Source organism: Chroicocephalus ridibundus, chromosome 12, assembly GCF_963924245.1.
Source record: "Chroicocephalus ridibundus chromosome 12, bChrRid1.1, whole genome shotgun sequence".
Taxonomy (NCBI): Eukaryota; Metazoa; Chordata; class Aves; order Charadriiformes; family Laridae; genus Chroicocephalus; species Chroicocephalus ridibundus.
This window is the reverse complement of record NC_086295.1, coordinates 6,227,053-6,248,286: the sequence shown is the minus strand read 5'-3', so window position 1 is coordinate 6,248,286 and position 21,234 is coordinate 6,227,053. Positions and strand designations below refer to the sequence as shown.

Genomic DNA, 21,234 nt, shown 5'->3' with positions numbered 1-21,234 from the left:
AGGATCCGGGTGTTCCCAGCGCCTGTGTCAATGTTGGCACAAGAGCCTAGCAGCTGTCCTAGGGCTAGATTGGCATTGAGCAAGGTCTCTGTTTGCAGACAGTGTTAGCGGTGGAGCAGCTGTGCTCCAGGCTTTGCTCCGTTCCCTACAAGAGCATCAGGCACAAGTGGGACCTACTTTGGCAGCAGTGCTTGCAGCTGGGAGGCTTCTCGCTCTCACACTAGGATTGAGGACATTTCTAGATGCTTCCACATCTGACGGGGCTGGTATGGAGCATTTCCTAGATCTTTTTCAGAGCCCCATTGGCCTTTGAAGGTGGGAGTCATGCAGTAGTATGAGGATGGGAAACCTTGTGCCAGCCAGTGCCAAGGTGGGGAGTCCAGCTGCCTGAGCCTGCTGCTGGATCTGAGCCCTGCTCGCGTCTTGGTCCTGGAAAGGAGGAGTCACGCCTCCCGGATTCGTGCTGTGGCTATAAACCACTCTCTTTTGCTTTCGATTCACCTCTCCCTGACCTGCAGGCCACCTGCAGACCCAGGTGCTTTGTGGACAACCTGCCACTGGGTTACCACTGTTTCTTGGCCCATACTGGCCAAGCAGAGGATTTTTTTGCCTTGTGCAAGGCACTGCACGCATGGAGCAACAGGGCATTCCCTCCTCCAGTGTTCCCTCGTGTTCCTTCCAGGGCCAAACTCCAAAGCTCAACACCAGAGATGTTGGTGGTGGAAGCAGGGGAGCATTTTCTCCCGGTAAGATCTGAGACCCTGGACAGTGGAGACTGGAAAATGTCCCACTGCGGGCCATTTGCCTGAGTTGTGGCTAAACCCTGACTTGCATGACCAGACTTATCTGTCCCAAAAATGATATTGCAGCCTCACTAGCCTTGAGCTTCTTCCCTGCTTCCACCTTCCACCCATCCTGGTGATGTCCAGAGTGGTCTGTACAGTTGGCACTCTGCTGTGGATCCTGCCAGTATGTGACTCTCTACTGCAGGTGACAACCGTTCCTGCCGCTGCATCCCCAGAGTGCTGCTGAACCTGGGTGGTGCCCACCATGGTCTAAGCAGGGCTTTGGAGGAGGCACCTGAGACCTGAAGTGGGTGCTGAGGATGCTAGCTGCCATGGCCACCCAGGAGGAGGGTCTGCTAGCCCCAGCCCCTGCAGTGCCCAGACCCTGCCTGTCATGCCCCAGAGCACCTGCCAACCTGGCACTGGGCCATCGGGATCTGGCCCCATTCAAGGGCTGGGGAAGGGTGTGCTGGGGTCTCCCTGACCTGCTGGATGCCCTGGCACCCCGGCCCAGCGCTGCGCTCCCATGCACAGAGTTTGTGCGTTCTCAGCCCCGCTGGGCCTGAGCCGGGGGAGGCAGGTTCTGCCCTTCGCCCCGAGCACGGCGGCTCATCCCTGACCCCGGGGTGGCCCTGGCCGCTCCCGACGGTCCCCGGGCAGGGACGGTACCGGGGTCAGCGGAGGCGACGCGGGCGCCCGTGGCGGGGGGCACGGCAGGGCGGGTGAGAGGGGCAGGGCCACTGAGGCACGGAGCGGGCCGGTCCCCGCGGGGGGGTCCCCAGGGCCGGTCCCCGCGGGCGGTCTCTAGGGGAGGTTCCCCGGGGCCGGTCCCGGGCGGGGGGGAACCCGGCGCTGCATTCTCAGAGTCTCCAGCAGAGGCTGGGCTGGGCTGGGCTGGGCAGGGCTGGCGGGGAAGGAGGGAAGGAAGGGAGCGAAGGAAGCGAGGGGGAGGAAGGCGGCTCTCGCCGCACATGCATCCCCAGCCACACACCCCGCCGCCCGCGCCCCGCCTCGCGCCGTGCTCGCCCGGTGCCAGCAGCCGGCTCCGCTCGCCGCCGCCGCCCGCCGCGCCGCGGCTGCCATCGGCTGCGGGGCCGGGGGCTCCGAGGCTGCTGCCATCCCCTCCCCGCCTGGCTGCCGGGGCTGCGTGCCCAGGGATGCCGCGGGAGGCCGAGAGCCCCGCACGGGGGGGCCGCCGCGGCCGCCGCCCCAGGTAAGAACCGGGGCGGGCGGCGGGGCGGGGGGAGCCCAACTTCTCCGTCCCTCTCGCCGCGCCGCAAACTTTGCCGCCGCTCGGCGGGGCTGCGGATCGGCGCTCCCCGCAGGGGAGGGCGGGCTCGGCCCTGTCCCCCCCGCCCCGCCGCCGCCGCCGCCGCCGCCGCCGCCCCGGGACCGCGGGCTGCGGGCAGGCTCGCCGCCACCGCGGGCCGAACGGCCCCGGCACCCCCGGGGTGTGTCCCCGGCCGGCGCCGGGGCGGCAGCGTTGGGTCGGTTGGGTGTTGGAGGGCGGGTGAAGCCGGAGATTCGGTGCCGCTTTGGGCATCGCCGCCAGGATGCTCAGCGTGTGGTACCCAGGGCTCTGGCAGCAGCAGGGCTTCGGCATACCCTCAGTTAAAGCGCTCGGGTGCTTCAGGAGCTGCAGCTCTTTTTTAAAGCGGTGGTACCTTCAAACGTTCTCTTTTGGGCTCCTTCCTACCCCAGAGCTGTCTTCTCATTTTTCTTACTGAGACCAGAGCCCGTCACGCTAATTACCACAGGGGCTTTGCTCGGGCATGTGTGTGAACGTGCAGCCGAGATGCCTGAGGAGTCCTGCCCGAGTCCTTTTAGCAGGCAGGGTAACATCTCTCTTTACGGAGCCACATTTTTCTAACAACAAACTAAAAATAACTGTGCTAAAACTAGCACTTTCCTCATTTAAAATGTGGTTCCCAAATGGCTGTGCACAGGCCTTCTGGGAGCAAGTGCTGCAGCCACGTCTGCTCCTCCTGCATGGCCAGCTACAGCAGCTCACCCAGGCCCAGAGCTGCCAGCACCGAGTGCGTCTTGCTCAGCGTCCTGGGAGCACATCCCGTGGCACCCAGGCTCCTGCGGTCGCTTGCGGTGCCGGCAGGGGAAGGAGGGATGCCATAGGTGCCTCTCTTCTCTTTTCTGTTTGATTTCTGGCACTTGTAACATCCCTTACAATCTGGAGAGGTCTGCGTTGTGTTTTCTTCTAACCTCATTTTATGCATGAACAAGACCAGTCACAGGGATGATGGTGTAGATAGCAGCAAGGAGAGGCAGGCTCAGACTTCAGACGTAACTTCATAAGACAGCGCAGTGCATCTCAGGGAAGCACCTTTGGACCTGAGAGGGCTAAGAAGGGTGGCTCCGCCAGAGCTCTGGTTCTCCAGAGTTTGTTTGCATGGCCTGCGGAAATAAATGGGGAGATGCGCCTCTCAATCCCTGCAATTAGGGTTAAAATACCACACGTTAAAATACCATGCATTAATATATCTGTGCTGTTAAAATACCATGTGTTGCAACAACAGCCGATACCATAGTCCTGCATGCCACCAAGAAAACCTCAGATGATGACTGCTTCTTTGGGATCTGTTTCTGTCTCTTCAGGGTGCCTAACGTTCAGAGAATGGCTGAAGCCTTCAGTCTCTGTACTTGTAGATCTCGTGCCCAGCTCAGACAGAGCCCGGGCTTTGCCATGTTTTCCCTTACGAGACCGGTGGATGCTCTCCACCCCTTTCATGAGCACCGGGTAAGGAGCACTCGCAGCAAACAATTATCAGGGTCGGAGATCGTGATCCTGGTCCGTCAGTTTTCAAATGCTGAAAATAAATTTCTTCTCTGGCTTTGGGTATCACATAGCAGGGGGAAATGGAAACAAGACTCTGAAACGGTTTTCCTGTGCTGATACTGTGTTTGTTTGTGTTCAGGGCCAAAGGGTGGTTCTGCTGCTCCTGGATGAAATCCCTGAAAATGTTGACGGGGTAGAGCCCACTAAAATCTGAATAAACTGGCCCAGATTCTGTACTGACTTTTGCATCACCTCTGCGCTCCAGCGAGGTGGGGGTCAGAGCAGGCGAGGCGAGGTCTCTGTATGAAATGCCGGTTGCTGAATAACGCAATGTTGAAATTGGTGGGCTCGAGAAAGAAAAAGTGTGTGCTGTTTCATAGGTAAAAAGAGCCAGCTTTGTTCCTGCCTGAAAAAAATATATATAAAAAAATGCCCTTTGCTTTTTGGTGCATTGACACTTTATGATATGATGTGGTGATTTCATACCTAGGACAGAGAAGTGGCAACTGAAACAAGGTCAATTTTAAAACTCTTTTCAAAAGAACGTAGCAGGTCTCCAGAAAAAAAAAATAAAAAAAAAAATATGAAAAGGCTGCTGGTGCATTGAAAATAACAGTTAATATCCTCTTTTTCCTAGCTCCGTATCAAATAATATGGTATTTTCATGATTTAAAATGCAACATCATATTTGAAAAATCCATAGCTCCTTGCCTGTGTGTAAGGATTCTCAGAACAGGGTCATAATTTACCGTTTGTTGTATATATTGTCTGATCAGCTTTTCGGTTTTTTGCACTTCGAAAATGATATTGAGCCAGCAGGCTTTTTTCCTAGCCAATTTTACTTTCCTGCTCCTAATCACTAGCCCATAGTAGTATAATTCGGTTGCAAATATTTTGGGGGGGGGGGGAAATATTTGTTTGTTTGAAATCCCTTTTGCTACCCCCAGACTTTATTTCATTAGAAGGATTAGACCGTTCATGTAAGCTTTGAAACAAAACTGGACTTTAGGTGGGATTCGATCTGATGTTATTCCTTTGAAGGAATTTTTCCTATTTTTCATATATTTTTTTTCAAATATTTTTCAAATAATTGTTTTTGCATTTTGAAAGCCCGTATTTGAAAAGTAAAGAGAAACAGATTGAAGAAGAAAGAGCGTGGTGATCCTTGTGTTCTTTCGACATCAGGTCGCTAAAGAGTATTTGTACCTAAGAATACACCCATGTATGACTTTGTGTCGTTATCTTTTAACTATGCGGTTATGCAACTGTGTTTGGGTTTACAAGCAATGACACTTCTCTGCAGATAAGTCCATACATACCCCGAGGCCCGGGCCATTTTGAGCGATCTGCTTTTTTGGAAAAATTACATGTAAAGATTAGGTGGGCGTGAGTCCCAACAAAATTCCTTGCCTGAGGTGGACTTGGTGTACCGCGCCTTGCTGTTCCCTGGATCTCTCTTGGCTCTGCCACCGGTTTATTCCATGGCATTTCTTTGGAAAGGGAATGACCGATGGGGAGGGATGTAACCGGCTTTGCCCCCGACCCTGGTTGTAGCCCTGGGGGCGTCCTGCCCCACACCCTTGGCTCTCCAGCTAGCAGGGCTCCCCTGGTTCTACCTTGTCCTGGGGTGACGTCTGTGTGTGGTGGTGCCCTGGGCTGCAGGCGAGGGTGCCGAGCTCTGCCCCTCGGATTCGGCTGCTCTAGCATCTGCAGAGCCCATGCCCGCACATCCCTGCGAGCTGTGTTGCTTTTCCCAGCCACAGAAAAACTGGGACTTTGTGGCTGGGTTTGGGCAGCAAACTGCTGCCTATCAGCCTTCCCTGCTCCCGTGCAGACCTGGTGTGTGGGGAGCTCATTTCAGGGGTCTGGACTGGGACTGACCCATTCACCGAGCATGGGTTGGGTGCCCACTACGTGCTCAGCCCTGTGAGGCATCTGTATCTGCAGTTGCATCCAGTTTGTGAGTTGGTTTCTCCTTCGCAGAGCTGTGCAGGGGCCATGGAGGGGTCTCTGTCCCTGCCAGTACCCGCTGCAGAGACCCATCCTCCCCGTTCATCATTTCTTTTTCATTTAATCATCACTTTTTATTATTTGCAAAGCCCATAAAAGGCACATTATAGTAATTTTCAGTCTTATCCTTTGCAACAACCCTGTTTACAGAAGCTAGTCCAGACTTTACTTTAGGCTGGCTCTGCGTTTCCTTCATTTTTCTTTCTTTTCATTTGTCTTTCATGCTGTGGCTGAGAGGAGATAGTTCTGCGTTATCCTCTGGGGGACGGGTTGCTGGATGGCACTTTAGTGCTGGTTCCACAGTGCAATGCCTGGGTAACAAAAGCGGACGCCTTCTTCAGCAATCCGTGCCTTCCCTAATCCCACAGGACCCGCCGGGATGCCTGAAGAGGGTGTAGGTTCTTTCTTTTCCTAAAGAAGCTGTGGGTTTTCTTCTTGGTGATGCAGTTCCTCTGATCCTCTCGCAGTGTGGTTTGAGTTCTCCCTGCAAAGGGATGTCTCTGGCTCTTTTACAGCGTTGTGGCACCTTTTTTTTTCCTTTGAGGGCCCATGGGACACTCTGGTCCGTGGTAGGTGGCAGCCGGGTGTGCAGCCGCTGCAGAGCTCCCTTTGCTGTTAACATCGCCTGGTGCGTGTAAGGCGAACGGGAGGGGGGTGCATGGGTTGGTCTGGGGCTGCCTGTGCCTCGGTGGGCTGGGCATGGCTTTTATCTTCAAACTCTGGGTGACAGAGTGCCTGCTCTGCCGCCTCCTTGCCGCGCTCACCCGGCCGCTCTGCGTGGGGAAGGGCTGTGGTGGAGACGAGTGTGTGCACCGGTGCACTGTGGTGGTGGTGGGTGTCTACACCGGGGATAGAGGCCCTGGTGCTGTCGGGGAGTTCTCCCCAGAGGTTCTATAAGGCTTCTTTGAACAAAACGTTGAGGACAGACCCTGCTAAGCTGAAGCCCTGCATTGTTCTTCTTGAGAGTGGGGGCAGTTGTGCCCTTGGGCACTGGGAAGGCAGCCAGCCCAAAGCTGGTCCACCTATGCTGCAGCCCAAGGGCCCAGTTTGGACTGGATCATCCTAAAAAGTCCCTCACCAGCTCTCATGTATCTTAAGGGGGCCATCAAGAAAGCTGGTGAGAGACTTTTTAAGATGTCGGGTAATGGTAGGACTAGAGGGAATGGAGCAAAACTAGAGATGGGTCGACTCAGACTGGACGTTAGGAAGAAGTTCTTCACCATGAGGGTGGTGAGACACTGGAACAGGTTGCCCAGAGAGGTGGTGGACGCCCCATCCCTGGAAGTTTTTAAGGCCAGGCTGGACGGGGCTCTGAGCAACCTGATCTAGTTGAAGATGTCCCTGCCCATGGCAGGGGGGTTGGAACTAGATGATCTTTAAGGTCCCTTCCAACCCTGACAATTCTATGATTCTATGATTGCTACAAGCAGTGTTGAAAATCAGAGTGCTGTTCAGAAAGTGTCTCCTTTCTGCTGGGTGCCCCATCTCAGGATAGCTCACTAAACACAAATGAAGGGTATAATACTCATTGCAACCTAAGGACATTTTTTCAGCAAATGGCAGCGCTTCTCTGGGCTCCCCATCCTGCCCCGCTTCTCTCGTCTGTGGGAAACCCGCACTGGCCTCCTCTCTGCGTGCTGTGCCCCATTCGCTGCCCTGCTTTTGCCCGCTTCCTTGCCCCTCACTCTGGCAGCACCATCAACGAGCCTGGAAAAATAAGCCCGACAGAGCTCATTCAGTTTTGACTCTACTCAGCGCTGCGTTTCCTAATTTCGGATCTCTTGTGAGAGAGCTACCCTAGCTCACCCTGCAGGACTGAGACTGGGCAAAGTCCCTATTAACACCACTACCAAACTGTGGCGTGCAGGGTCTGCTCCGCAGAGAGCCACCTTGCCTCTCCCGCACGCTCTGTCACTGCTGTCGCCTGGGCTGAATTTGGCCCTGACTGGCTGATGATGGGAGCTGTGGGTGCCATGGAGGTGATGCTGGGCCTGGTGCCTGTCAGCAACAGCCATGGACCTGCAGCTGCCCTGTAGAACTGTGTAGCTTGGTCCTCACCAAGCAGAGCCAGGAGCTGGGCTGGGGAGCGGGGTGTCAGGGGCAGCCGCTACAAGGGGTGAAGTGGTCCTGTGCTCTGGTGACAGCAGCTGTGTGAGCCTTGCTGATAGGGAAGTCCTACCAGGGAATCATGAAAGCAGAACTGTTTGTCCAACACCCTTTTGCAGATCCCCCCTGCCCTTCCCTGTTGCTCCCTACAGTACTCCAGAAAACACCCAGGGAAAGGAGACATGGGATCAATCCTCTTCACTTGCTGGTCTCACTCACCATTGCCACTTCAGGTGGGTTTTTGTTAATCTCTTCCTAATTAACTGTAGCTGGTGGCATTAACAACTGCAGGTGACTTGAAGCTTGAGGTCCTCAACTCACCTGAAGCTGTTGATGGCCAGAAGCTTTCTGCAGCCAATGGGGGGATGTGAAGGGAGTCGCCATAGAAACATCGTGGGCAATAAATGGAGCCACAAAAGCTTTGAGCTCCTTTTAGCAGAAGCCAGTTTGTGAGTGTGGGCATGGGCAGGTAGTGGTGTGCGTGTGGATGGGAAAGGTGTGTACACCCAGCAGAGCAAAGATGCCAGGCGCTTGGAAAGAGCAGCTGCAGGAGCGAGCACGGGATTTAAACACCGCTTTGGTAAGCTAGCCTTTGCCTGAGGTTTTTATTGCAAAACTGAGTCAGAGCGGGAGTGTGTGGTATGGTCCTGATGCTGGGCTGGCAGGAGAGAGCTTGTTCTTGCAGCTGAGCTGTAGCCCACACCTTACAGCACGCAGCCCCTGCTCCAGCTGCAGGCTGGGTGGCAGCCAGGGAACCCCTGTCCCCCGTCGCTCTGCACAGCAGCACCAGGGAGCTCAGCACAGCCTCTGCGGGTGGCACCCGTCTGTCCCTGGTCCTTTCTGGACCACTGCTGCCCTTCCCTATGGCTTGACACTCCGGAGCTGTGTGCAGGCAGGCCCCTGGATGCAGGGTCTGAGGTCCCATGCCTGCCCACTGAAGATGGGTGCCCTGGGGCATGCATCCTCCACTCCACTCCCAGGCACTGTCCCACGGCTGCTCCTCTCGGTTATCCCCGGCTGCCTTCCCTGGCAGAGCCTGGATTCCCCTTGCTGCCTGTTCCCTTGTAGGGTGCTGGGGGGCTGCAAGCTGGCCGGGGGGCTGGGCTTCCTGATTGTGATTGATCCTCTGGGTCTGAGTCCCCACATGATCCGGAGTCAGGAAGGACGGATAAAGGTTTGGCTGCTCCAGAGGCTTAGAAACCCTCATGGTCTGGCCATGAGGAGCCCTGGGCCAGGCTCTTGTTTTGGCAGAGTCTCTCTACTGCAGGATGCTGTTCCCCCTGCGTGGGATGCCCTGTGCAAGACAGTAGCTTCTGCGTGTGCCTGGGGATGCTGCACTCCCTTCTCCAGCATCTCTGTCTGTCACACTGGGATTATCTCCCTCTGCTCCTACTGCAGCTGCTTCCTGGAATCCCAAATCCCCAAAATGCTGTTTCTCCAGTAATCCTTGTCATTAAAAGTGGCTCCTAAGCTCAGAGCACCTCCTCCTCTCCACAGCCAGTGCCCTGTCACCCTCTCTAGAGAGGAGCAGTTTGAGATGGGCACATACTAAATGTGAGCAAATGGGCTTTTTAACATGGGACAGGACACTGTCCCCCCCCGCCTGCTACCAAACTCCAGTTACCCTTGGCCTTGGTTCCTTATGGATTTTCACTGTTCCATTTTTTAATAGTGTGAAAACATATTTTCTCCCCTGTTGTTATGGCCCTGACAAAGCACATGGCTGTTGGGGATGCTGTTGTGCATGTGTGGGAGAGGGAATTGTTTCCTCTCTCACTGGGGTCTAGAAGGTTGAGGACATACAGTTGAGGGTTTCCTTCAGGAGCTGGACTTCACTGGCTTTCTGAGCTTGGCTGCCTTCCCGCTTATGAAATACAGCTGAACCTTTTGCTAGCAGGCAGGTAGGAATAGCTGAGCATCAGCAGAGTCCTTAAGAAATTTACATCCCTGCTTAAACTTTTAAAAGTCAGCTGAATGCCCCTTTGCCACAGCCCTCCCGGGCCCTTCCCCAATGGCATGACATTTTTTGCAATAAAATTCCTGCTCCAGTAATACTGTCCAAAAGCGGGCGCACCTTTGCTGGGCATCCTCACCTGCACCGCAACGCAGGAGGGGGGGAATGATCCCATGGCACATCTGGGAGCTGCCGTGGAGGTGCCGGCTCAGCTCTGCCCACCGACAGTTGCCCCACACGCTCTCTGGGTGGCTGCAGGGGTGGCGGGCTGTTTTTTCCATGGGTTTTCCCTGTTTTTTGGAGAGGAGAGAGGGCGAGGGGCTCCTCCTCGGACCGGGTGCCGGCAGAGGGAGCCATGCATCCTCGTTTCATATGCACAGCCTGACATGCCAATTAACGAATTAATTTGAAAGGTGCTGTGAGAGATGAGATTAGAACTAGGACCCTCCACTGGGCAGCGGCTCAGGTAGTCTCACTGAGGCTGAGAAGCGACCGTGCCCTTCCCAAATCCCTCCTCTCTGCATTGCCGCCCAAGTTCATCTCTCAGGTAAAGCCTTGGGTGGGTTTGATCTGGCCCAGCTTCTGGTGGCCGTGCAAGATGTGAACGGCCTCCGTGGCAGGTATGGTGGAGGTTGATGGTAGTGCCTTGGTGAGCTCGGTGTGTGGGCAGCGGGCAAGCCAAAGGCACGCAACAGACCAGGGCTGCAACTGTGAGCCTCCAGGGACTGTGGGGTGAGTGACCAGGGAACGTGGCAGACCCTGCAGACGTAGAGCTGACCACCTTTGCCTTGCCTGGGACTTGGCAGTGGATTAGCTAAGGCAGACCAAAGCTTGTGAGCTGGAGCTGGGGTTGTGAAGTCTGACATTGTTAGTCCTGCCCAGAGAAGTGACTGTTGTGCTGGCAGGTGATGCTGCTCCAGCACACCTGGAGCCCAGGGCTCCTCATGGCCAGACCATGAGGGTTTCTAAGCCTCTGGAGCAGCCAAACCTTTATCTGTCCTTCCTGGCTCTGGCTTGTGTGGGGACTCAGACCCAGAGGATCAATCACACCAGTACCACAAAGTGATTGAGGAATGAAGTGAAATGCAAGCACTGAACTTTCCCCAGCTACAGTGGCAACCACAGGTGAGCAGTTATGGACTTGGTCTGAAAAAGCTGTTTGCATTTTTGTGCAATGGGATATTCGTGTCTGGCTGGGAAGGATGCTGGAACCATCAGTTCAGGCTGGAATAATTGGTTTTGCATCTACAGTGCTGACATGCTTTGGTGAGTTAGAGATGCGTGGGGAGTGCTTCACTGGGAGGTGACGGCAGCCAGGTGAGCTGGTGGTGCTGGGCTGCTCCGGGATGGGAGACGTGAGCTCACATCACAGGACCGAGAGAGGCTCAAACTGTTGTGTGAGTGGCAGTTTCTCACTGTGCCATGGCTGCCGCTTTCTGGCGAATGCATTCGGAACAGGGTGAGCCTGACGTCCTCTGCTCTGGCAGTGAACCTGGCCAGCAGCGGCGCTGCTGTGTGTTTTGGGGCTGTTGTGGGTTAACCCCGGCAAGCAGCTAAGCACCACACAGCCGCTTGCTCGCTCCCAAATGGGACAGGAAAAGAGGAAGGGAAGAGTAAAAGCAAGAAAACTTGTGGGTTGAGATAGAAATGGTTTAGTAAGCGAAGGTGAAGTGGAGGAAGAGAGAAAGAAAACAAAACAAGGGACGCAAAAGCAAACACTCAGCGCCTTCCATGGGCAGGTTGATCCCCAGCCAGTTCCTGAGCTATAAACCCCTCCTCTCCCTCTTTATTGCTGAGCATGTTGTTAGATGACATGGGATATCTCTTGGGTTAGTTTGGGTCATCCACCTGGTTGTGTGCCCTCCCAACCTCTTGTGTAACCCCAGTTTATTTCCTGGGGGGCATAGTGAGGAACAGGGAAGGCCTCGCTGCTGTGCAAACGCTGTTCGGCAATAGCTGAAACATTGGTGTGTTAGTTATCAGTGTTATTTTGGTCACAGATGTAAAACGCAGCACCATATGAGCTGCTATGAAGCAAATTAACTCCATCCCAGCCAGACCCAGTACAGGGCCTGTTAAATGCCTTTAATTGCGTGTCCCTTTGGGGTGCCCACACTGCAGGAATGTGCCTGGTGCCCTTTGCAAAAGAGCCCTGTGTTAGACCTGGGCAGTGTGTAGGAGATGTGGCCTCTGCCCTGTGGATCTGACAGCAAAGGCACATTCCTGCTGTCCTGGGCAGGGGCACGCTGCTGCCTGCGATGCTGCCAGGCATGCTTTCCGGAGTGAGAAGACAGAGAGGGATGGAAAGCAAGCCTCACGGAGCAGGTCTGCACGCATGCGGTGAGCTGCTGGCTCTGCTGGTGTGAATTAGCCCTGGTCCATCCCAGCGCTGGGCTGGGAGGACAGGGTCTGACCTGTGACCACGCTCGGGGGCTGTGGCTGCTGCTGAGTATCTCCCGTCAGTTCCCGGGCACAGGCTCCGGTCGGGTTTGGTGTTTCTAGGGAGGCTTTTTCCAAACCTTAGGCTGTCCCAGAACTAGAAAATCCTGCAGCTGAGTCCGTGTTGCTGATACTGAGCTGTGTCCTGGCTGCAAAAAGCTGTCTGCTGTGAAATAGAAATGAGAGGGAGGGACCATGAAGCACCAGGCTGGAAGGCCTTTTCTTTAAACCACAGCTGAGCTGGGCTTAGGCAGAGGTAGGACACAGTGTCTGGTCCTGGCTTCCACAAGGCAGCACGTGCGTTTCCCTTGTGAGCGATCAAAGGCTGGTACTGAGACTCATCTCTATCTTTTTTTATATCTAGTCCCTCACTGTGCTATCTGGTGCCTCCCAAGTATATTTAGAAATAGTAATGATGGGTTTTCTTTCTCCTTTTCTAGCCGATGCGTGAAGCGTTTGATAAGTTTATGCTTTATATGGTTTGTGTGCGAGGTCTCTCCGCGTCTCTGTGCACCAGGATGAGGAAAGCAGTTTCATGAGCTAATGCTTTTGATGCACCCCACCATGGGGGCTGGACAAATGCAATGCTTGTGTCTGTTTCTGTCCTGAACCTCTTAAAAGTTTGGTGTCGGCCCTGCTCAGGGCACCTGTGTCTTGTTACTCTGTTTTTGAATCACAGTGACTGCATGCTCGGGGCGAGTTTTGGTGTCGGTTCACTGTCAGGTCTGATGGGAGAGCTGGGTGGCAGGTGATGTGTATGGCTCTGAGCCCAACATTCGGGAGAATGGCTTTTTGACTGGACACTGCTTGGCTTTGGGTGCCCAAACTCTGCCTGAGGCCGCTGCCAGCCCAGCGGGTTATTTAGAGGGGAGGACATGAAGGAGCACGTTTATCTGCATAGAATAGCTTTGGTTGGAAGAGACCTTTAAGATCATCAAGTCCAACTGTTGACCTGGCACCGCCAAGTTACCACCAAACCATGTCCCTCAGCACATCTTAGTTGGCTTCGGCCAGTCCAACGTTTATCTCCAGTGGTGTTAGGAGTGGTGGGGGCCTGGAGGCTGGTGTGGGGGCATGCAGGGGAATGGCGCAGCGTGGCCGGAGTAAGGCTGCCCGTGCCATTTGGGTTGTCAGCACTTTCACATCAGGCTGCTTGGGTTGGGGTGGTGGGCTCTGGATGGACCTGTTCCTGCTTAACCACGCATTAGGGACTTCGGGGCTATGTGTGTGACTTCTAACATGATTGTCACTGAACGAGCTAACGAGGAGTGTGGAGAGGGAGGAGGAAGTGAAACAGCCCAGGGAATAAGGGGAAGAGACAGCAGGGGTCTGCAGCGTAGTGACAGAGAGAGCGGGATGCAAATGGACAAAGTGCGTGAGGATGACAAAGCCAGAAAAAGCCACGTTTGCACACGGGAAAGTGGGAGTGTGTCTGTGTGCGTGTGTGCTGCCAGTGCACACACTGGCTCACTCCTCTCAAGCACGGAACTGCTTTGGGGAAAGGGTGGGCACTCCTGGTGAGGGAACTCGGAGCCACCTTCTTGCCATTTTTCTTTTGGCTGTGAAGATCTTTCACTGTCACCAGCGGCGAGTGGCTGTTGGGTCTGTGTGCTGGATGGAGTGGATTAGGCCACAGAAGTCCTGCGTGGGCACTGGGGTGTTCTGGGGGAGCCCTTTGCCCAAGCAGTGCGGGGCTGCGAACGCGCGGTGGGTCTGAAGGTCTCCGAGCTGCAAATGCCTGCACCTGTCCGTGTGGGTTTCCGTGCCCCCTCCTGCGTGCGCACGCACTCACGTGTGCCAGCACGATCCTGCCTGCTCACGTGTATGCATATCTCTCCTTGGCTCTATTCTTTCACATGCACTTTGTCCATTCGCTTTTCTGTCCTCCCTGTTGCTACTGTAATCTCTCTCTCTCTCTCTCCCTCCCTTTGTTCCCTGGGCTGCTTTGCTGCCTCTTACTTCACCATGTCCCTCTTTATTCCTTTTGATAATAATAACATTAGAACCTACGTACAAGGTCCCAAGGTCTTTGCTTTGTGCAGATACATCAGGAAAGACCCTTCAAAGCCTGTGTGCTGGAGAGAGAAGATTCTCATCGTCTCACTATTGCTGGGACTGGCGGAGGCAAAGGGCCTGATTGTGGAATACGTGACCTGTGCAAAACCCCACACTGTGTCCTGTGTCTGTCCTGGAATGTCAGAAGTTAAGATGCCGGTCTTTTTTGACGGAGTTTTACACCAAAGCCCTGAACCCTTATGCCTGATTGAGGAACTGGCCAATTAATTTCCCTTTATCACTTGTGCTGAGCAGAGTGGTTGTTCCCACAGCTCCCAGTCTGTCCCTTCCTCATTGTGCCATTGGTTTGGTAGTGACATTAAAGTGAAGCTACTTGTGGATTCTGTCCTAGTCTGCTGTGCTCACGTGCATCCAGCTTTCAGAAATGTTCTCCTTTTCAACTGCAATTTGCACATTTGGCCTCTGCTGAGAGCTGATGCTTCCACGGGATGCTGAAGCCCGGTGGTCGGGAAGCAGCGTTTCCAGTGACACAGGGAGGCTGTCTTGTTTTGCAGATGTGGTGCCCGCTACATTTCCCTTGCTCGAAAAGTCCTGTGTGACTGCTGGATGCTGGTCCACAGTCTGCAAACACAACGCTGGAGGGGGTGGGGGAGGAATTAAATTTTATTTATTTATTTTTTTCCACCTGACAAAGTCGTTGGAGTTTCTTGCAGAGGGAAGGCTAGCACTGCGTCTGGCTTGCAGAATCAGATCCAGAAACCGAAGCAGTTCTTGTTGATTTGTCATAAGGGCATGGCTCTGTTGTGCTGGTCCATCCTCACATCAATGATTCGGACTCTAACTAGGGAAGGGCTCTGAAATTAAGGGACAGATTTAACACTTTATTTTTTTCCTTTTAAAGTCCTCCAAGAAAGGCGTGTCCTGTCTGTAGCGGTGTCTCAGCTTCGTTCAGCCACGTGCCACCGTTTTCTGATGCTGGCTTCCACTTTGGCGCACTCATAGGTTATGCCTGTGTTGGTGCTTGTGTCCTAAATCTCCTTGCTGAGAACTGGCTTTGGGAAAGAGCAAGCAGCAGGCAGTAAAACCAAAAGCCATCACCTGTTCCTGGAGTCTGCTGCTGTCTGCAGCCCTTTTGATTTATACCCTGCAAAGGTCACTGAAGCAACAGGCCATTTCGCATATTTACTTACCCTGTGTATTCTCCTTGAGCACTGTGACCGGTATGTGGTGTCATTACTCAAGAAAAGGAAAATGGAACTGGGGGTGGGGTGTAGCAGCAGGACCCTCCGTTCTTGTCTCTCTGAAAGGGCAGAAAGATCAGGAGACCGTAAAGCCCGTGCCAGCCTCTTTGGCCACTGTGGAGCCTTTTTACTTGCACTTATGTTGGTGGCTGTGTTGGGACTGGCCACCAGCAGGACCATCTCCTCCCCTTTTGAGCTTTGAAGGGTCTTTCCTGCTGTATCTACACAAAGGAGAACCTTGGTATCCCTTCTGAGCCACAGACCTGGGGTGAGATGTCATTTGCTGACATAGCAGCAGCATTGGCAACTCTGCTTGTGTCCAAGGCATGAAGATTTTGGGAATCCAGACCAGGAGTGCCTGTGTGTCAGTGCTGGCAGCAAAGCAGGGGGCTCACAGAGCAGGTGGCCAAGGTCCCTCTTGATGAGGTGTCTAGTCCCGTCCCAGGCTCATCACCCTGGAAGAGGGGAATGGATGATTTGCGTTTCTCTGGTGTTAGCTGTTGCTGCTCTTAGATCTGCCCCATGGCATTCAGAGCTCTGGACTGCTGTGCACCTGCCCGCAGCTCTCAGGAGAGCCCCTAATAGCTGAAGTCCACCACCGGCTACCTCCACCTCCAGGGAGGAGAGTGGTTGCTCCCTGAAGAAGGCGTGCTAATGAAAAATAAACTGGATCTGGCCAGGTAAAGTCTTTGAACAGCACCTGTAAGTACTGACGGGGCTGTTCTGTGGTGGCTGCCTCTCCAAGGCTCTGTGTCCCATTGGACTCAGCCAGGAGATGTTTGCGATGTGGAGGGTGGCCGGCATCGTTCTGCTCGTGGGGGGGGTATGTGAGAAGTGTGATGGAGCTGGCGGAGCAGGGAAAGCCTGGGTCTGGCCAGTACGGGACACATTCCCTGGGCAGAGAGGACAGAAATGGAGCAGGACCCTGTCACCCATTGTGGCCTTCAGTGGTGTGTGTTGGACCTGCCCTTCCTTAAGGGGAGGTGAGAGGAGCAGCGCTCCTCACCTCTGTGTGCAGGACAAGGCGGGGGGCTGGTGTGCCTCTCCTCAAACCGTCCCATCGCTCCCGCTCTGCAAACTCCCTTCCTCTTGCTAGTTAGTATTAGCATTCAGTTTGCGGAACGGGCTATGCAATTAACACAAAGGTGCAGTCACTCACTCTGACTGGAGGACTCGTGGGATCAGATGTACTGGGGATAGGAAGCGGAGGCTTTCTGCTGGGAAAGAATGTCACAGCACAGCGGACACAGAAATGAAAAGCTATTAATAATGATCCCGGAACTTCACTTCCATCAGCTGTTTATTTAAAGGTGCTCCGTATTCAAAGCCTCCTGATTTATGTGGGCAATAACACTCACAGTCCTGGGATCACTTTTTTAAGCAAGGCTAATGGGGTGAAACCATCATACTGCGACAGTAGAGATCAAGCTGGGAAAATGATACTGGAGAGAAAAATAAACTATTGCCTATATTATCCAGGAGCTACGCTGGGCTGGGAGTTGATGTGGGCTCCCTGCTCTTCCAGCATTTATTAAGGCTTTTACTTCATTTTTTCTTGTTCTTTGTGAACAGAATTTACCGGGCATGGAAGGATATAAAAATTTGATTCTACCAGACAGGATGCTAAAAGCTTCTGGTTTTGCATTCAAGTGAAGTTTTGTCTGTAGTGCAGCCATGTGTAGCTGTTCTGCCATGCAAGGCCCCGCGGGAGACAACCTCCCCATCCTTGTCTCCAGGGGTTCCTGTCCTCACTCAGCCCCGTTCCTGAGGGGCTGATCCCTCTGGGGAAAGGGGTTTCTGTTGGCTCTTGTCGGTTCCTTGATTTTTGCTTGCACAGCTGTGGTATCAGGGCACCTCTGCCCTCAGCTGTGTGCCAGGAGGATGGGGCCAGGCTCTTTTCAGTGGTGCCTGGGGACAGGACAAGAGGTAATGGGCACAAACTTGGATGTAGGAACTTCCACCTAAACATGAGGAGGAACTTCTTTGCTTTGAGGGTGGCAGAGCCCTGGCACAGGCTGCCCAGAGAGGTGGTGGAGTCTCCAACTCCGGAGACATTCCAAACCCGCCTGGACGCGTTCCTGTGCCACCTGCGCTGGGTGACCCTGCTCTGGCAGGGGGTTGGACTAGATGATCTCCAGATTTCACATTCTGTGAAATGTTCAGGGCTGTGGCAAGGAGGGGGTGAAAGGGCCACTCTGCTCTGGAGGGAGACCAGTTTCCACGTGGATTCTCTTCCCGGGGCTGTTGGCCCTGGCAGCATCAGTGAGGACTGCTTGGTGGGGCCATGAGCGCTGGGCCAGCACTGACCTGTTCCCTCTGGCCATCGAATTGTAGAAAACCAGGTTGGAAGGATCATCTGGTCCAACAATTCTTGGCAAATCTGGCAGCGTGTAGGAGGAGTGCTGAATGTTGGCCATCCAGACCATATGTGACTTTGTGGTATCTGTGAAGCAGTGAGCAGCTCTTTGTGAAACCTGCCTGTTTTTCCTGGGGAAGTGAAATAGCACTTATGCCACCAAGGTCTGGGGCTGGTGGCTGAGGTTTGTGTTGCTCTGGACAAACTCTGACTCCTGGGACACGACTCCGAGTGCTGTGCATCATCAGAAGCTAGCAGTGGTGGTGAAATTAGTAGAATGGAACAAATTATTGCAAATAAATAATGCAGCTATCGTTAATGATTGAATGTAAAATTTAGCCTATTGTTGTTGTCTTCAAGTTGCCTACAAGAAGATTGTAACCCTTTAGTCTGTTACAGGCTGGAGAAAGCCTTTATCTACAGCTCATTGGTGATGGGTGTGCTGTGAGGATTGCTTGCTTAGAGACCTGGCCCATCTGCTCCAGCATGTAGGTCCGCAGACCAGCAAGACGGTCAGATTCTCCTGGTTGTGATTTGTGATGGGGAGGTGGGCTTTGCTTTGAATGAGTCTCTACCTGGGTGACCATCCAGAGGCTCTTTTTGGTCTGCGAAGCTCTGCTGCCCTTTCTCAAGAACATCTGCTCATTACTGGCCTGTTTCTGCTCAAAGTGCAGCCTTAGGGACCCAAGGAGGGACCTAGGAGGGCTCTGATGGCCTGGGGCAGCCCCGAGGGGTGAGTGGTGGCTCAGTTCTTGCCGTGCTCCTCTTGGAGATGCAGACTTTCAAATGGACTTGGCCAAAATGTGCTACTTGTGAAGGAGACTCAGCTACCAGGGATTTCTGCCAACTGTGGTGGATATTTCTGAGCACTGCTGCATCTCAGCAAAGCAAACTTGCTTCCTGTTTGGGGGATGAGGCTGTGCCACGGTCATCTTCAGGTTCCTGAATTTCTGTGGTACCAAGTTTCCTTCCTTTCTCCCCAGCGTGTTTGCTGAGGAATTTCTGGGGAGTGGGAAGGTTTGAGGCTGGAGCCTCTTCTTCCATGTGCCAGAAAAGCCCATGTTTGAGCAGGAGGGTATCGCTCAGGTGGTGGTTGTTGGTGGTGATGGCCATGCCTTGGGGATTGAGGTGCTCTGGCTGCTGCACAGACGCTGCCTGGGCAAGTCCGGTAGCCTGGGCGGCCGAGGAGTGCAGATGCAGAGCTGTTGCAGAAATAATTTTCTTATCCGTTAGACTATCTTGTTTCTAATTCTTTTTTAATGAGCTCCTCTGAAAATAAGAAAATCATTGTAACAGTTTTCTTAAGTGTGAAAGATCAGGCTGAAATTGGCATTAAAAAGACTAATCGCTCTCATTCTTCCACCTTTCTGACAGCTGTCTATTGCTGCAGACCTTGTCCTGAGGTGCTGAGGATGCCACTTGCCCCTTCAGGCTGCTTTTGGCCTAAGGCACCTGCAACAGAAAGTTGGTGCTTGCTTCTAATCTGGGCTGGGCATAACTTAATTGTCCTGTTACACCGGCAAAAAAGTACTTCTAAAGCTGCAGGAGAGAGACCTGCGGTGCAGCTGCCCCAGGTCTTCTCCTGCTTTTCACTGCTCTCCTGACCTCCCCACTTCAGTGTGAGTGATCCCGCGGTGACTTGGTCTGAGTCTCAAAATGAATGTGCTGCCATGGGAAGAGACTTCCCTCGCCTCGTGTGCTCTGTAAAGAGGGGCCACACTTCTCTGATCATGAGAGATTTCCAGGGACAGAATTTCCAAGAGGATTAAAATGTATAGGGAAGAAGAGCAAGCAGCAGCGAGACCTTCCTGAAAGCGACGTGTGCCTGCCATAGTATTTATTTAATCAGACGCCTGAGTCTGCATCTGACCTTGAACCCCGAGCGCCAAACCGAGGGAAGCTTCTTTGAACCCTTGTTGCTCAGTATAATACCCACTTGTTATTCTCTGTAGGAATTTGGGGAGACTTTCGTGAGACGTGGAAAGTTGCAGACAAAGCTGTGAACGTCTTCAATTTTCCATTTAATCACACAATATTGAATGATAAATAATTCATGCATCTGCCAAACATTTGCTTAAAAGAACCCAATTCCCTCCACATTTGTCAAAGTGTAAGAATTCCTTTTGTGTTTTTTTTTTTAAATAATTTTAATCTGTCCTTTAACTCCCATCCAGGTGCCCACTTGTCTGGGCTATCAGCTTTGATTCCACTTGCCTTGTTTGGGCCAGTCCATGCCTTTCCTTCTTGTCACTTCTGCTGGCCTCCAGGGCCCAAAGAAGTGGCAGCGGGAGGCAAGGAGGGGGGTGATGGTGGTTCCTGTGTGTCCTTGGGCTGTGCCAGGGGGGTCAGCTCTGGTGGTGGTGGAGAGTTGTGGGGGTTCTCTGCCCTGCTGTGTGGGGCTATTTCTGGCTCCTCACAAGGCAGTGGGGCATAAAAGTTGCGAGGTGGTTGGGAATGACTCCTGACTCTCCACAGGGGGCTTATAAGGGGATGACTTTCAGATGCGGCTGTCTATCCAGATCCTAAAATTAAAGACCTGCTCTGAGCTCTGGAGCCTTCTCTCTGCAGCAGGAGGAACTCCATCCACCCAAGAAGTTGTGACAGAGATGCTGCAGGCATCTTCCTCATAACCAGCACCGCTCACCTGTGGCCTGTAGGGGCCAAGGATCTCTGATGCCCTCTGTGCTGGTGATGCCAAGCCCCGGGCAAGGATGGCCACGGAAGCGTGGTGGCTGGGGCAACGGCCATTGCTGCAGGCATTGGAAGAGCAGCAATGTCACCTTGTCCTCCTGCCCAGTTAGAGCCAGGCTCTCCTTCATGTGCTCTTTGAGCTGTACCTGGGTGTCAATGCCAATTTGGCAGTGCCTTCCAGTCCCTGTTTGGCCGGTCCCCTGGCTCAGTGCTGTTCTTCAGAAGTTTCTAGCAGTAGCCTTGACTAAGATAATCTCCTGTAATTTATGGATTTTGCTTCCTCCATGGGGTCCCTTCTCATTTTCTGCCAGGTCATGACTGAACTCCTTTGGTTTTGTTTTTCACCCCCCTTTCAGTTTTTATATCAGATTTGGGCTCACAGCAATGGGGCTTCTGTTTTTTGCCTGGTTGGTTTTTTTGTGTCTCCCCTCTTGGTTTTTTTTTTCTCTCCCTTCAGCTGTTGAGAACTCTGATTCTTCTTGCCACTGTTAATGATTCTGTTCGCAAGCCTTTGAGAAGCCGGACAGGTATGTCGCATTTCCTTTCCCTGCTGAAGCAATCGGTGGGTTCAAGCCTGCACGGCGCTTAGCGGCGTACGGTTTCCTGTGCAAAGGAAAGCCGAGCCATGCCCTGTCAGATCTGAGTGCTCAGGTGCTTTGTTTTGCTTTTTTGCTAGCGCTTCAGGCAGTTTGTCAGGTTCGTGGGAAAGAGTGACTCGCCCGCGATCCCTTGAATTGTCCCTTGGGATCAGCTTTCTCTTTCCCGTGGGGTTGGAGATGCCAGCGCTCCCGATGTGCGGGGCTCAGTGGGGTGGCAGCAGGAGTTTGTGCCACGGGTGTTTTGCT

General features: G+C 53.5%; 1 protein-coding gene across 3 annotated transcripts in view; it reads left to right on the top strand.

The window, feature by feature from the left end:
* The first annotated feature begins 1,678 nt into the window (after window positions 1–1,678).
* CDH22 (cadherin 22) overlaps window positions 1,679–21,234 on the top strand; it is an 89,664-nt gene continuing 70,108 nt past the window's right edge. For 2 of the 3 annotated variants that reach the window (XR_010073032.1, XM_063349865.1), the window contains exon 1: window positions 1,679–1,998. The gene's annotated coding sequence lies outside the window, so the exon portion shown is untranslated. Of the gene's footprint in view, window positions 1,999–8,174; window positions 8,273–21,234 lie in introns of those variants that run through there. The other variant, XM_063349867.1, reaches the window with a different exon arrangement.